Raw genomic sequence first — 15,492 nt, 5'->3', positions numbered from 1 at the left:
CTCACTGGATACAGAGTTGTCCGTTCCTTCCTTCTCCCACCACCTACAATTGTGGTCCAAAATAAAGTGCCCCTGACGTACATTCAGGCGTGAGGATGGGAGTCAGCGCGCTGTCAGCAGGAAGACAGGAGTCAGACTTAAGCAGAACCTCAGGTGCAACACAGCTTTCCTCACAGCGAGTGGTCACCAGCCTCCTGCCTTGAATAGTAATCCGCTGACATTGCCAATGCAGGCCCATCACCCTGGGGTCATGTCACATCGACGCTTGGAGTGAGGGAGGTAGAACTGGGGGATCGGGCAGAAGAAGCGGGGTGGAAAGGGGTAACTGGGCGATTGGGAAAGAGGAACGGAATGATCGGGGAGGGGGATCTGGGTGATTGGGAAAGGGGGTGCTGGATAGTCGGGGGAAGGGAACAGGTTTCGTGCAAGAGGGAACTGGCTGATCGGGGAATAGGGAATTATGTTTGGGGAAGGTGGAACTGGGTAATCGGGGAGGGGGATCAGGGTGATCGGGGGAGGGGGATCAGGGTGAGCAGGGAGTGGGATTTGGGCGATTAGGGGGAGGGGGATCTTTTTTGATTTGATTTATTATTGTCACATGTATTAGTATACAGTGAAAAGTATTGTTTCTTGCATGCTGTACAAACAATGCATTACCGTACATAGGGAAGGAAGGAGAGACTGCACAATACAATGTTACAGTTATAGCAAGGTGTCGAGAAAAGATCAACTCAATACGAGGTAGGTCCATTCAGAAGTCTGGGCCTCAGCCTCGGTCTGGGGCCTCAGCACAGATGTCGTCATCCATGCCCTCAACGGGTATCCCTTGTCCCCCATGAGCCAACCAGTCATTCTGGGGTGTTCCTCGAAGACCCTTGTGATCTCCGAGTGTTCCAGGGTGTAGTTACCATGCACAGATCCAGGGTAGCGGGCACACAGGTACATAGTCCTGAGGCTGTGGTGACACAGGATCTGTACATTCAGGGGGTGAATGTACCCCACTCCCCTGCGGCCTCCAGACGCTCTCCCCTACTGCCCCAATTACCTCTTAGGGGATCCTCGAGTCCCCTCTCACTCCACCTCTTAAAGACAGGGCACCCCTTGGCCCGATCCCTGGAATGGGCAATGAGGCCATCCGATTGCGTCACTGGTGGTTGTGGTGACTGGGCAGCCGCAGGCCACGGGTATTTTAAAATAAAAGTCTCTATGTTGTGACTCCAGGTCAAGTGCCAGCTGGAATTAACTGCGTACTGGCCCAGGGATGCCGTAAGAGCATCCCTAGGGGGATGGTGGTGCAGCGGTAATGTCACTGGCTGAGGGGGCCAGAGACCCTTGGGCGGTATTTCTGGGTCGGGCCCACCCCGGGACCAGGAAATTCCCGCCAGAGGTCAACGCACCTGTAAATGGTCTGTCAAATGTTCCATCCCTCCGGCACCGATTCCTGCGGGCAGGACCCAAAAGTCTATCCCTCAGACCAATACTCTGGGTTCAAATCTCGCCATGGTGATTGGTGGAGTTTTTAAGATTCAATTAACAATAAGCTGTTTGAAACTCCCATCGATTGTTCTAAAAACCCATCTGGTTCACTAATGTCCTTTATGGAAGGAAATCTGTCATCCTTACTCGGTCTGGCCTACATGTGACTCCAAACCCACAGCAGTGTGGTTGACTCTTAACTGCCCTCTGATAGGGCCGAGCAAACACTCAAGGGTAATTAGGATGCTGGCCAGCCAGGTGCTCACGCCCCATGAAAGAATAATTTGTTTAAATCTCAAGCATAAACCTGAAAAAGGCAGAAATCCCCTTACCATCTAAAAATACTTAGGTATGCACTTGAAATGCCAGAGACTACAAGGCTATGGTCCAAGAGCTGGATAGTAGGATTAGGCTGGATGGTTCTGTGTCGGTCACTGCCGACACAGTGGGCCAAATGGTCTCAGCCAGGCTGTATTTTCCTCCGGATTCTATGAAAAGGGGCAACCAGGCTGAACAAGGGACCAACTGGGAGAGATAAGGGCGGGATTCCCCGACCCCCCACCGGGTCGGACAATCGGCGGGAGGCGGCGTGAATCCCGCCCCGCCGCTCCGACGCCGGCTGCCGAATTCTCCGGTGCCAGTATTTCGGCGGGGGCGGGGATCACAGCGCGCCAGTCGGGGGCCATTGGCAGCGGCACCCCTGGCAATTCTCCGGGCCCCGATGGGCCGGGCGACTGCCCATTTTCGACCAGTCCCACCGGCGTGAAATGAACAAGGTCCATACTGGCGGGACCTGGCTTGGAGGGCGGCCTGCGGAGTCCTCGGGGGGGGGGGCGCGGGGGGATCCCCACGGTAGCCTGGTCTGCGATCGGGGCCCACCAATCTGCAGGCGGGCCCCATGGGGCACTCTTTCCCTCCACGCCGACCGTGGCGGAGCTGTACACAGGCCGGCGCGGAGAAGAAACCTCCTGCGTATGCGCAGGAAACACGGCAGCGGTTCTGCGCATGCGCCAACTCATGCCGGCTGGCAGAGGCCCTTCGGTGCCGGTTGGCACAGCGCCAACCACTCGAGCGCCAGCCAAGCCCCGGAAGTGCAGAGGATTCCGCACCTTCTGGGCGGCCCGACGCCGGAGTGGTTCACGCCACTCCTCGGCGTCGGTGCGGCCTACCCTGCTGGTTGCGGGAGAATCCCGGCCTTGTTTTTTCAGGAGCTAAATTCTCCTAAAAAACAAACCTCCCAATTTTCTTAATTTACACTGACACAGCTTGTGGACTATAATTGGCGACACATTTAATATGTGCTCACTCAGGTAAGGTCAGACCAATTTACCAGAGGGATCCTTAAACAAGTGTTAGAACATAGAACATAGAACATAGAACAGTACAGCACAGAACAGGCCCTTCGGCCCTCGATGTTGTGCCGAGCAATGATCACCCTACTTAAACCCACGTAACCCGTATACCCCTAACCCAACAATCCCCCCATTAACCTTACACTACGGGCAATTTAGCATGGCCAATCCACCTGACCCGCACATCTTTGGACTGTGGGAGGAAACCGGAGCACCCGGAGGAAACCCACGCGCACACGGGGAGGACGTGCAGACTCCACACAGACAGTGACCCAGCCGGGAATCGAACCTGGGACCCTGGAGCTGTGAAGCATTGATGCTAACCACCATGCTACCGTGAGGCCCCAAATGTTGTTTGTGCATTAACCAAAACCTCTTTCTACGGAAGAGCCCGATATCTCTGGATAAGCCGTTCAGGTATGATGTTAGTGTTCAGAGGGAACCGTGGACCTATCTCTGACCTGCCTCCAACCATGTGGAGTGATCCTCTCCCACCCACCCCACCCCTACCCGAACCCCCACCCTCAGATGAAAGGAGCCTGCACAATACTCAATGCAATTGGCACATTGGGGTTACTGGATAGAAAATCATGCTGGCGCTGTATGGGGGCTCTCTGGTGAGACTGAGTTTAAGGCATGTCGTTCGAACTTGTATTTCGCATCTAACGACACGGTTGTACACAGGAGCAATTACGTGTGATTTGGTGTTGGAATGCTCTTATTCTCCAACACAGACATCTACCGACAAGGACAAGGGCTGGCTTGGAACACACACAAGCTCAGTTCTCAGACTGTCTCTAACAAGCAATGTTTCAGCGCTCAAATCCCCAGCGACGCAAGAGTGATTGAGAGGCACCAGTAAGTGTGCAGGCATCTCTCTCAAAAATATTCTGGGTTATGCATTAATTCTTTACAAATAAAAGGGCCAGCCTCTTGTCAAAATACCTTTGTCAGGCTTCCCTTCCATTTGTTAGAATCATTTACATCAAAGATTGAAAACACATCATCTTCAAGGTTAAGAAAGGGGTTATTTCTTTGCCTTCTTTGCTCCAGTATACAGTCCCAGTGCCTCAAGTTTCAAACAAAATGAAATAATTGCGTTGATATAGCACCTTTCACATTGTCAGGATATGGCACAGCGCTTTACAACAACAACAGCAAAAACAACTTGTAATGTAAAGGCACCTCAAAAGAGAGATTGCCAGGTGGAATTTAACACAAGGCAATAAAGGAGATGTTAGCTGGGGGGGGGGCAGAAGTAGCAGGTCTTGAGAAGCACTTTAAAAGAAGGGAGTAAGGTTGAGGGGAATTCAAGTGCTCAGGACCCAGGCAACTGAAGGCGCGGCCGCCAATGGCCGCCAAGAACAGCAGAGCCATGCAAGAAGCCAGAACCGGAAGAGTTCAGAGACCTCAGAGGGCTGTGGGGGTGGAGGAAGTTAGAGATAGGAATGGGTTGAGGCTGTCCAGGGATTTGAACATGAGGATAAGAATTTTAACATTGAGGCTTAACTATATGAAGCCATTGTGGGTAAATAGAACATAGAACAGTACAGCACAGAACAGGCCCTTCGGCCCTCGATGCTGTGCCGAGCAATGATCACCCTACCCAAACCCACGTATCCACCCTATACCCGTAACCCAACAATCCCCCCATTAACCTTACTTTTATTAGGACACTACGGGCAATTTAGCATGGCCAATCCACCTAACCCGCACATCTTTGGACTGTGGGAGGAAACCGGAGCACCCGGAGGAAACCCACGCACACAGGGGGAGGACGTGCAGACTCCACACAGACAGTGACCCAGCCGGGAATCGAACCTGGGACCCTGGAGCTGTGAAGCATTTATGCTAACCACCGTGCTAACCTGCTGCCCGGTGTTCTGCTAAAAGGTAAAGAACCAAATGCATTTGAATAGCAAAGCCGCTATTCTGGAAAATCGAACCATTTGATCCGGACGTTGAAAGTTGTGGCCATTAATTGAAAGGCTTTGGTATATTTTTGCTGCCAATGAAATAACAGCAGAAGCTGAACAAGTTTGCGGATCGACAAATATATAACCCCGTGAGAAGCCTTACATTGTTGGGTTACGGGTATAGGGTGGATACGTGGGTTTGAGTAGGGTGATCACGACTCGGCACAACATTGAGGGCCGAAGGGCCTGTTCTGTGCTGTACTGTTCTATCTATTCTATCTATCTACCGTGAGGCCGCTCTTCCCCTCTTCCAAAAAGCAGCGACTTTCCTTCAACTGGATCGATTTATCCTCATCGCAAATGTTGAAGCATGAGGCAATACTTTGAGGCGGTGATAAATCACAGCGGTGATTTATTAACAAAGGAAGAACTTTATAGGACAGATCAGCACAACTCCAACACAGGGCTAGTTCCCACGACGCCCAAGCTTATTCTCTAAATACCCAGCTACCTGGTTCCATGCCCTGGTACCCAATAGGCTCAGATTTGTGATCACATGGCCTGCGAAGGATCGCCCCTTAAAGGGGTCACACTGACTCAACAAGGGTCACAGGTGAGTGGAACATGGTGCGGGCTAGGAAATTGGCAGCAAAGTTATAGATAAGCTGAGGTTCACTGAGAGTGTGAGGTGGGTGGTCGGCCAGGTTAGAATAATCTTCTTGAATCTATTATTTAACTTGTGCTATACATTAAACTAATTCTTGAAATGGAGGGATTGTCTGATGGGGAAAGATTAAATAGACTGGGCCATTATTCTCTGGGGTTCAGAAGAATCAGAAGCAGTCTCATTCAACCATACAAAATTCTTAGGGCCCATCGAGGTGGATGCAGGAAGATAGTTTCCCCTGATTGATGAGTCTAGAGTCTGGGGATGCGGTCTCCAGAATAAAGAGTGGGCCATTCCGGACTGATATGAGGAGGAATTTCTTTTGAATTCTCAGCCCCTTCGAGCTGTGGCGACTCAGTCATTGAGTCTGTCCAAAACTGAGATCGATAGATTTCTACACATTAAAAACATCAAGGGGTATGGGAATAGTGCAGGAAAATGGTTTTGAAGGAAAAGATCAGCATTGATCTTATTGAATGGCAGAGCGAGCTCAGAGGGCTGAATGGCCTACTCTTGTCCTATTTGTAATGTTCTTACAAAAGGTCAAGTGTGTCCTTATTGCCCTTTCTGCAATAGAGCATCCAGAGCTAACACTGTACAACACTCTGTGACCGAAGCTTTCCCTTCCTCAGCTATATCGTTCCCTCTTTTGCTTTTCTATTTGATCTCTTTGTAAAATCACAACATGACACAACCATCGCCAAGTCTCACACTTACCTCCTGTACTGATTTCCTGATAGCTTGATAATGCTCCTACCGCTATTGGGTGGCACGGTAGCACAGTGGTTAACACTATTGCTTCACAGCGCCAGGGTCCCAGGTTCAATTCCCGATTTGGGTCACTGGCTGTGTGGAGTCTGCACGTTCTCCCCATGTCGGCGTGGGCTTCCTCCAGATGCTCCAGTTTCCTCCCACAAGTCCTGAAAGACGTGCTTGTTAGGTGAATTGGACATTCTGAATTCTCCCTCGGTGTACCCGAACAGGTGCTGGAATGTGGCGACTCGAGGCTTTTCGCAGTAACTTAATTGCAGCGTTAATGTAAGCCTACTTGTGGCAATAATTAAGATTATTGATTATTATTTCTTTTTATTCCTTCACAGAGAGCGAATGTTGCTGGCGAGATCAGCATTCATTGTCCATCCCTAATTGCCCTTGGGAAGGTGGTAGCTTTCTCGGCCATTTCGGAGTCAACTACATAGCTCAGGATCTGGAATGGGGAAGGCAGTGGCATTGTGGCTGGACCTGGTAAACCAAAGACCCAGGGTAATGTTCTGGGGACCCTGGGTTCAAATCCCACCACAGGAGAGAGTGGAATTCAAATGTGAATTCAATAAAAATCCGGAATTAAAAGCCAACGACGAGCATGAAATGATTGTCAAAACAAAAAAACACTCGTGTCCTTACCTGGTCTGACAGATGACTCCAGACCACGGAGATGCAGTTGACTCTTAAATGGCCTAGCAAGCCATTCAGTTGTATCCAACGCTGCAAAGATGAAATCGGACAGACCACCTGGCATTTACCCAGGCACCGGAAACAACAAGGGCAAACCTGTCACGGACAAAGTCCTTCTTACGAGCATCTGGGGGATTGTGACAAAGTCGGGAGAGCTGTCTCACAGACTAGTCAAGCAACAGCCTGACAGAGTCATACTCACAGAATCATACCTTCCAGATAATGTCCCAGACATGTGATGAATATAGGATTTTAGATGTGTTGGATTATAAGTATTTGATGAAGTAAGGATTAAAAGCCCGGGTTACGGTGTGTTTGACTGCTGCGGCCACGTTTTAAAAATAATCTGGGTTTGAAAGACAACAAAGCTTTTGGGAGCCTGAGGTGAAGTGAACCATTGTAAAAGTGTGGGCTAATGCAATTTTGTTTTGATTACGGGGGATTCCCTGGGGAGTTAATTAGTTTCAGCTTGGTGAGATGATGTAATTGCTGGATGGAGCTAAGGCATCAGGCATTTTGAGAAAGCATTTTCAGTTGGGTTATGATCTGGCTGAACTGAGACCAAGTAAGGCAGTTTGTTCTCACTGTAGGTTAGTTAAAAGAAAGTAACTGTATTTAAAGCAGTACAGACTTGTCTGAGGGCTTGGGGGAGCTGAAACAAACCAGTCAAAACAGCTTTTGAATCCATTCAGCCAGTGTTTCTACAGGGGTTCAGACCGGAGTCAGATCTGGAAGGCAGTGTCAAGAGATCTCTTTCTCAAAGAAGAACTCTCAAAGCAAGTATTCTTCTGCGCCATTGGTATTTAAGGTGGATTGAGAGCTGAGATGGTTTATTTCCTTGTAGTATAAGTGGGAATAAAGTTAGCAAGTAAGGATATTGTACACTCACTGTGTGGAATAGTATTGTTCAAGAGGTTATTGTAAGCTATTTTCTGGTGTGATGTTAAAGATAGTGTTGGTAATAAAGTTTGTTTTCATATATCATATCCCTATTTCTTTTGGCAATCAATCAATGGAGCATATATATCCTTTTGTCACAGTCTTACAAACTTGAAATAAAATATTGGAGTTTCTGCGAAGTACCCCAGACATTGTTGGGCTCTGGTCTGGGATTGGAATAGACCAGGGGCGGGATTCTCTGATCCTGAGGCTAAGTGTTGACGCCGTCGTAAATACCATCGCGTTTCCCAACGGCGTCAACGTGGCCTCAGGAGCAGCAATTCTGACCCCTACAGGGGGCCAGCACGGCACTGGAGTGACCCACGCCGCTCCAGCTGCCGATCCCGACGTGAGATGGGCGCCGCGGCTCTGCACATGCGCAGTGGGACCGGCGCGATTTCCGAGCATGCGCGGCGTCTCCCTTCTCCGCGCCGGCCCAGACACAACATGCGTAGGGCTACAGGGATCGGCGCAGAACCAAGGAGGCCCCCAACCCGAGATGTCGGCCCGCCAATCAGTGGGCCCCGATCGGGGTCTGACCCCCCTCCCCCCCCCCCCCAACCAGGCCGCCCCCGGATCCATCCATGCCGAGGTCCCGCCGGGTAAGACCAGGATAGAACGGCGCCAGCAGGACTCGGCTTTTTTTGTATGGCTGCTCGGCTCATCCCGGGCGGAGAATTGCTGGGCGGGCCCCATAGAGTGGCCCCTGACCTGCACCGCGCCGACTGAGCCGGCGCCAATGACACCCCGGCGTCGTTGCAGCAGTCGCGGCGATTCTCCGACCCGGTCCCGGGGTGAGAGAATCCCGCCCACCATCTTCACGATCCCTGGGAAGCACAGTAGTATACAGTCAGGAGAGAGTTGACCTGGGAGTCATCAACATCGACTCTGGATCCCATGCTGTCTTATGGCACCAGGTCAAACATGGGCAAGGAGACCTCCTTCTGATTACCATGTACTGTCCACCCTCAGCTGATGAATCAGTACTCGTCCATGTTAAACACCACGTGGCAGAGGTGTTGAATATACTCTGGAGCGTTGGCTTCAATGTTCATCAATAAGAGTGGCTCAGTAGACCGAACTGGTCAGGTCCTAAAGTACATAGCTGCTAGATTGGGTCTGTGGCAGCTGGTGGGGAACCAATAAGAGGAAAGGAAGTTACCTGCCTGTCGCAGATACCTCTATCTGAAGGGGGAGGGAGGGGTTCAGCGATGATACCTCTGAAAACTGAATAGTCAGCATGTCACTAGCATCCCGTACCAGCCTCCCCGAACAGGCGCCGGAATGTGGCGACTAGGGACTTTTCACAGTAACTTCATTGAAGCCTACTCGTGACAATAAGCGATTTTCTATTTTCTATTTTTCTATTCACTAGAGTAGTTTTACGTAAGTTACTTCAAGGATTGAGATGAATTATTGGACTGAGTAATCATTATTCACCATTAAATATGTATTTTTGGGACATAGCAGTAATAAGCAATCGAATGGGATTTAGGATAGCTAACTTGTCCGGAAGGACATCACTTCTGATATCTTGTCTTTGTGAAACAATGCAGGAAGCTGATTTTGCTTCTCACGAGCAACAAATGCATTGCAAATTACTAGTAAGCAAAGCTGTCAGGATGAGGATCAATCAAGCGCAATCAAGTGAAGTTTAAACATTGCTTGCAATTCAATTGGGTAAGTTTAAACGTAGCAGCTTCAGGGATTGGATCGCGACCAACTGGGGTGGGCTATTGGTTTTTGAACCTTGTATAAGTACTGTGTTCAGCAGAATAGGTCTTGGCAGCTATCCAGGTCTGTTCTCCGTGTACACATAACAAGCTTGATTAAATAGCCACCTTGGCCAGATTGTCGATGTGTTTTTTCCCTCTCGGAACTGAGTTGAGCCACTGGGAATAATGCCACGTGGAAGCTGACTCAATACACAGGTCTTGAAGCCGCTCCAACACTATCCATTGATAGGAGAGACCACCGCACAGCACTTGTAGAGACAAAGTCCTGTCTTCAGATTAAGTTATCCGCCACTGTGTTGTGTACTCAATAGACTTTGAACCGATCTAGCAACTCAAGTCAAGACTGGGCATGCATGAGGCGCTGTGGGCCATCAGCAGCAGCAGAATTGTATTCAACCACAATCTGTAACCTCATGGCCTGGCACATCCCCCACTCTACCATTACCACCAAGTCAGGGGATCAACTCAGATTCAATTAAAAGTTCAGGAGGACATACCAGGAGCAACACCGTGCATACCTAAAACGTAGGTGCCAACCGGTGAAACTACAACATGGGATTACCTGTGGACCAAACAACATAAGCAGCAAGCAATAGACAGAGCTAAGCAATTCCACAACCAACGGATCAGATCTAAGCTCTGCAGTCCTGTCACATCCAGCTGCGAATGGTGGACACTTAAACTGGAGAAGGAGGCTCCACAAATATCCTCATCTGGAGGATATTTCCAGCAATAGCACTTAAACTTGCACTCCAGAACTTGCCACGCCCCTAGCCAAGCTGTCCCAGTACAGCTACAACACTAGTATCTACCCGTCAATGTGGAAAATTGCTCAGGTATGTCCTGTACACAGGAAACAGGCCAAGGGGTCATCAACAGTGCTATCAAGCAGCACTTACACAGCAATAACCTGCTCATTAATGCTAATTTCAGCTCCAAGACATCACTGCAGTTCCTCAGGGTAGAGTCCTCGACACAATCATCTTCAGCTGCTTCATCAATGACCTCCCTTCCATGATATGGTCAGAAGTGGAATCTATGGAATTCCTTGCCCAGTGAAGCAGTTGAGGCTCCTTCATTAAATGTTTTTAAGGTAAAGATAGATCGTTTTTTGAAGAATAAAGGGATTAAGGGTTATGGTGTTCGGGCCGGAAAGTGGAGCTGAGTCCACAAAAGATCAGCCATGATCTCATTGAATGGCGGAGCAGGCTCGAGGGGCCAGATGGCCTACTCCTGCTCCTAGTTCTTATGTTCTTAAGTGGGGATGCTCGCTGATGATTATACAATGTTCAGCACCATTCACGACTCCTCAAATACTGAAGCAGTCCATGTCCAAATGCAGCAAGACCTGGACAATATCTAGGCTTAGGCTGACAAGTGACAAGTTACATTTGCCCCATGTGCGAGACAATGGCCATCTTCAACAAGCGAGAATCTAATCATCACCCCTTGACGTTCCATGGCATTGCCATTGCTGAATCCCCAACGATTAACATCCTGGAGATTAACATAGACCAGAAACTGAACTGGACTAGCCATAAAAATACTCTGGCTACAGAGCAGGTCAGAGGCTAGGAATCCTGCGGCGAATAACTCACCTCCTGACCCCCAAAGCCTGTCCACCATCCACAAGGCACAAGTCAGGAATATAATGGAGTACTCGACACTTGGCTGGATGAGTGCTGCTCCAACAACACTCAAGAAGCTCAACACCGTCCAGGATAAAGCAGCCCAATTGATTGGCACCCTTTCCTCAAATATTCACCCCCTCCAGCACTGAATAACAGTGGCAGCCGTATGTACTATCGAAAAGATGCACTGCAGGAACTCACCTTTGGCAGAATCTTTCAATCCCACGACCACTACCAGAAGGACAAAAGCAGCAGACACATGGGAACTCCACCACCTGGACGTTCCCTGTTCCCTTCCAATCACTCTCCACCCTGACTTGGAAATATGTCGCCGTTCTTTCATTGTGACTGGGTCAAAATCCTGTAACTCCTTCCCTAACAGCACTTTTCTTTTGGTTTTTTAAAAATAATTTTTATTGGAATTTTTTACAGAAAATATAACAACAAACAATGAAAAGCAACAAAATAACCCCATAATAACTATAACACCCCCAAGACCGTATCAATGCATGTATCACACCACCCCACCCCCCCAAATCCAGTAAACAAGAAAACTTAAAAATAAATTAAAATTAAATAAACAAACATAGTCATCGTTCCCCCCCTCCCCTTCCCCCCCCCCCCCTCTTCCCCTCCCCTCCCCCCCCCCCCTCTTCCCCTCCCCCTCCCCCCCCGGGTTGCTGCTGCTACTGTCCCCGTACCCTATCGTTGAGCCAGAAAGTCGAGGAAAGGTTGCCACCGCCTAAAGAACCCTTGTACCGATCCTCTCAGGGCGAATTTGACCTTCTCCAGCTTAATAAAACCCGCCATGTCATTGATCCAGGTCTCCACGCTTGGGGGTCTCGCATCCTTCCATTGTAGCAAGATCCTCCGCCGGGCTACTAGGGACGCAAAGGCCAGCACACCGGCCTCTTTCGCCTCCTGCACTCCCGGCTCCACCCCAACCCCAAAGATCGCGATTCCCCAGCCTGGCTTGACCCTGGATCCTACCACCCTCGACACCGTCCTCGCCACCCCCTTCCAGAGCTCCTCCAGTGCCGGGCATGCCCAGAACATATGGGCATGGTTCGCTGGACTCCCCGAACACCTGACACACCTGTCTTCGCCCCCAAAGAACCTACTCATCCTAGACCCGGACATGTGGGCCCGGTGCAGCACCTTGAATTGGATGAGGCTAAGCCGCGCACATGAGGAGGAAGAGTTAACCCTCTCCAGGGCATCAGCCCATGTCCCGTCTTCGATCCGTTCCCCCAGTTCCCCCTCCCACTTAGCTTTCAGTTCCTCTACTGACGCCTCCTCCACCTCCTGCATTACCTTGTAGATATCAGATACCTTCCCCTCCCCAACCCAGACCCCCGAAAGCACCCTGTCACTCACCCCCCTAGCGGGAAGCGAAGGGAATCCCTCCACCTGCCGCCTAGCAAACGCCTTTACCTGCAGATATCTAAACATGTTTCCCGGGGGGAGCCCAAATTTCTCCTCCAACTCCCCCAGGCTCGCAAACCTTCCATCAATGAACAGGTCCCTCAGCTGTCTGATGCCCGCTCTGTGCCAACCCTGGAACCCCCCATCAATGTTCCCCAGGACGAACCGATGGTTCCCCCTTAACGGAGCCCCACTTCTCCCCTATGTCGCCTCCACTGCCCCCAAATCTTGAGGGTAGCCGCCACCACCGGACTCGTGGTATACCTCGTAGGAGGGAGCGGCCACGGCGCCGTTACCAGGGCCCCCAGGCTTGTATCTCCACAGGACGCCCTCTCCATCCATTTCCATGCTGCCCCCTCCCCCTCCATCACCCACTTGCGCACCATCGACACATTGGCCGCCCAATAATACCCCGAGAGATTGGGTAATGCCAGCCCCCCACCATCTCTACCCCGCTCCAAGAAGACCCTCTTCACCCTCGGGGTCCCATGCGCCCAAACAAAGCTCATGATGCTGCTAGTCACCCTCCTAAAAAAGGCCCTAGGGATAAAGATGGGCAAACACTGAAAGAGGAACAGGAACCTCGGGAGAACCGTCATTTTGACGGAATGCACTCTACCCGCCAGCGATAGCGGCACCATGTCCCACCTTTTGAATTCCTCCTCCATCTGCTCCACCAGCCTGGTAAAATTAAGCTTATGGAGAGTCCCCCAACTCCTGGCCACCTGCACCCCCAGGTATCTGAAACTCTTCACTGCCCTCTTAAACGGGAGCCTCCCAATTCCCTCCTCCTGATCACCTGGGTGTACTACAAATACCTCACTCTTGCCTAAATTTAACTTATAGCCCGAGAAGCTCCCAAACTCCGCCAACAGCTCCGTCACCCCCGGCAATCCCCCTTCTGGGTCCGCCACATACAACAGCAGGTCGTCCGCATACAGCGATACCCGATGTTCCTCCCCACCCCGCACCAGACCCCTCCACCTCCCTGACTCCCTCAACGCCATAGCCAGAGGTTCAATCGCCAGTGCAAAGAGCAAGGGGGACAGGGGGCACCCCTGCCTGGTCCCACGGTAGAGCCTGAAGTACTCCGATCTCCTTCCATTGGTAACTACACTCGCCATCGGAGCCGCGTAAAGCAACCTCACCCATTTGATGAACCCCTCCCCGAATCCGAACCGCTCCAGCACCTCCCACAGGTACCCCCACTCAACTCTATCAAACGCTTACTCTGCATCCAGCGCCACCACTATCTCCGCCTCCCCCTCCACCGCCGGCATCATAATAACAGTTAGCAATCTCCGCACATTCGTGCTGAGCTGCCGTCCCTTGACAAATCCTGTCTGATCCTCGTGTATCACCCCAGGCACACAGTCCTCTATCCTGGTGGCCAGGATCTTCGCCAGCAACTTAGCGTCAACATTGAGGAGCGAGATAGGCCTGTATGATCCACACTGCAAGGGGTCCTTATCCCGCTTCAGGATCAGAGAGATCAGCGCCCGCGACATCGTCGGGGGCAAAGCCCCCCCACCTCCCATGCCTCATTGAAGGCTCGCACCAACAGGGGGCCCACCAGATCCGTATACTTTTATAAAATTCCACCGGGAACCCATCCGGCCCCGGCGCCTTACCTGACTGCATTTGACCAATCCCCCTGGCTCGCTCCTCCAACTCTATCGGCGCCCCCAGCCCCTCCACCAGCTCCTCTTGAACCTTTGGGAAACATAGCCTGTTCATGAAGCTCTCCACCCCCCCCCCCCCCCCCCCATCGGTGGCTCCGACCGGTACAGTTCCTCGTAGAAGTCCCTAAAGACCCCGTTTACCTCTGCCCCCTTCTGCACCACATTCCCACCCTTATCCATCGCTCCACCAATTTCCCTAGCCGCATCTCGCCTACGGAGCTGATGCGCCAACATCCTGCTCGCCTTCTCCCCATACTCATATACCGCGCCCTGCACCCTCCTCCACTGTGCTAACAGCACTGTTAAATCACATGTAGGCCAGGCTGGGGAAGGTTGGCAGATTCCCTTTCCTCCAGGACGTGGGCAAATGAGATGGGCTCTCACGTCGACATGGTGGTGTCATGCTCAACCTTTACAGGCGCCAGCTTTCAGTCCCTGATCGATTTACCTATTTGATCTTTCCCAGATGCTGTGGTGGGGCCCAAATTTGTATCTCCGGAGAATCAGTCCAGACCTCAGGATTACCAGCCCAGAAACATACCCACCCTGCTATAGAACACAACAGAAACCCCTGCCTCTCCTGGGAACAATGCCACAGGGGGTCATGTCAGCGTACGTGCTTGTATCTCATACGCAGAAGTGCTCCCGCAATGTGAGGTGGTTATGATTCCGGATCAGTCGAAGTCATATATGGCAACGGTTCAAGAACATCCGAACAAAACAAAGCTCCCCGCAACCCTGTCGTATTATGATTACAATAACAAATCAGAGCTGCTCGATGACAGCAGCACGGAATCAGCAGTGCTTTGCACTCAGCACTTCTTCCTGGTTTATTTATAGCAGCTGTTGACAATTTTTTTTCCACGTAAACAGTGGGTTCTAAGAGAAGTGATACGAAACAGATGACATCTTTAGCTCGCTCAAGACAATGAAGCCTTAAACCATCGTGTTCGCAATTCATGACGAGGTTCATGTTCGCAACGGGCTTTGCTAATTTCTGAGAGTGTGTCATTTCTGATACTGTTCACCACTCAGTTAATAAATTTATCCTTTTGTTTTCTCAGTTTCCCACTGGCCCTGATGGAGTTGAGTCATGTTGTTGTGTGACGCCAGTCTCCAGTACCTTGCCTAAGAGGCTCTTTATAACGTAACAACTTCAGATACTCGTATTTATTCAACCACACAAACACCATACTGTCCCTCTTCAATTACG

The sequence above is a fragment of the Scyliorhinus canicula genome, chromosome 1 (genome assembly GCF_902713615.1).
Source record: "Scyliorhinus canicula chromosome 1, sScyCan1.1, whole genome shotgun sequence".
Taxonomy (NCBI): Eukaryota; Metazoa; Chordata; class Chondrichthyes; order Carcharhiniformes; family Scyliorhinidae; genus Scyliorhinus; species Scyliorhinus canicula.
The sequence above is the reverse complement of the archived record's forward strand: the minus strand, read 5'-3'. Positions refer to the sequence as shown.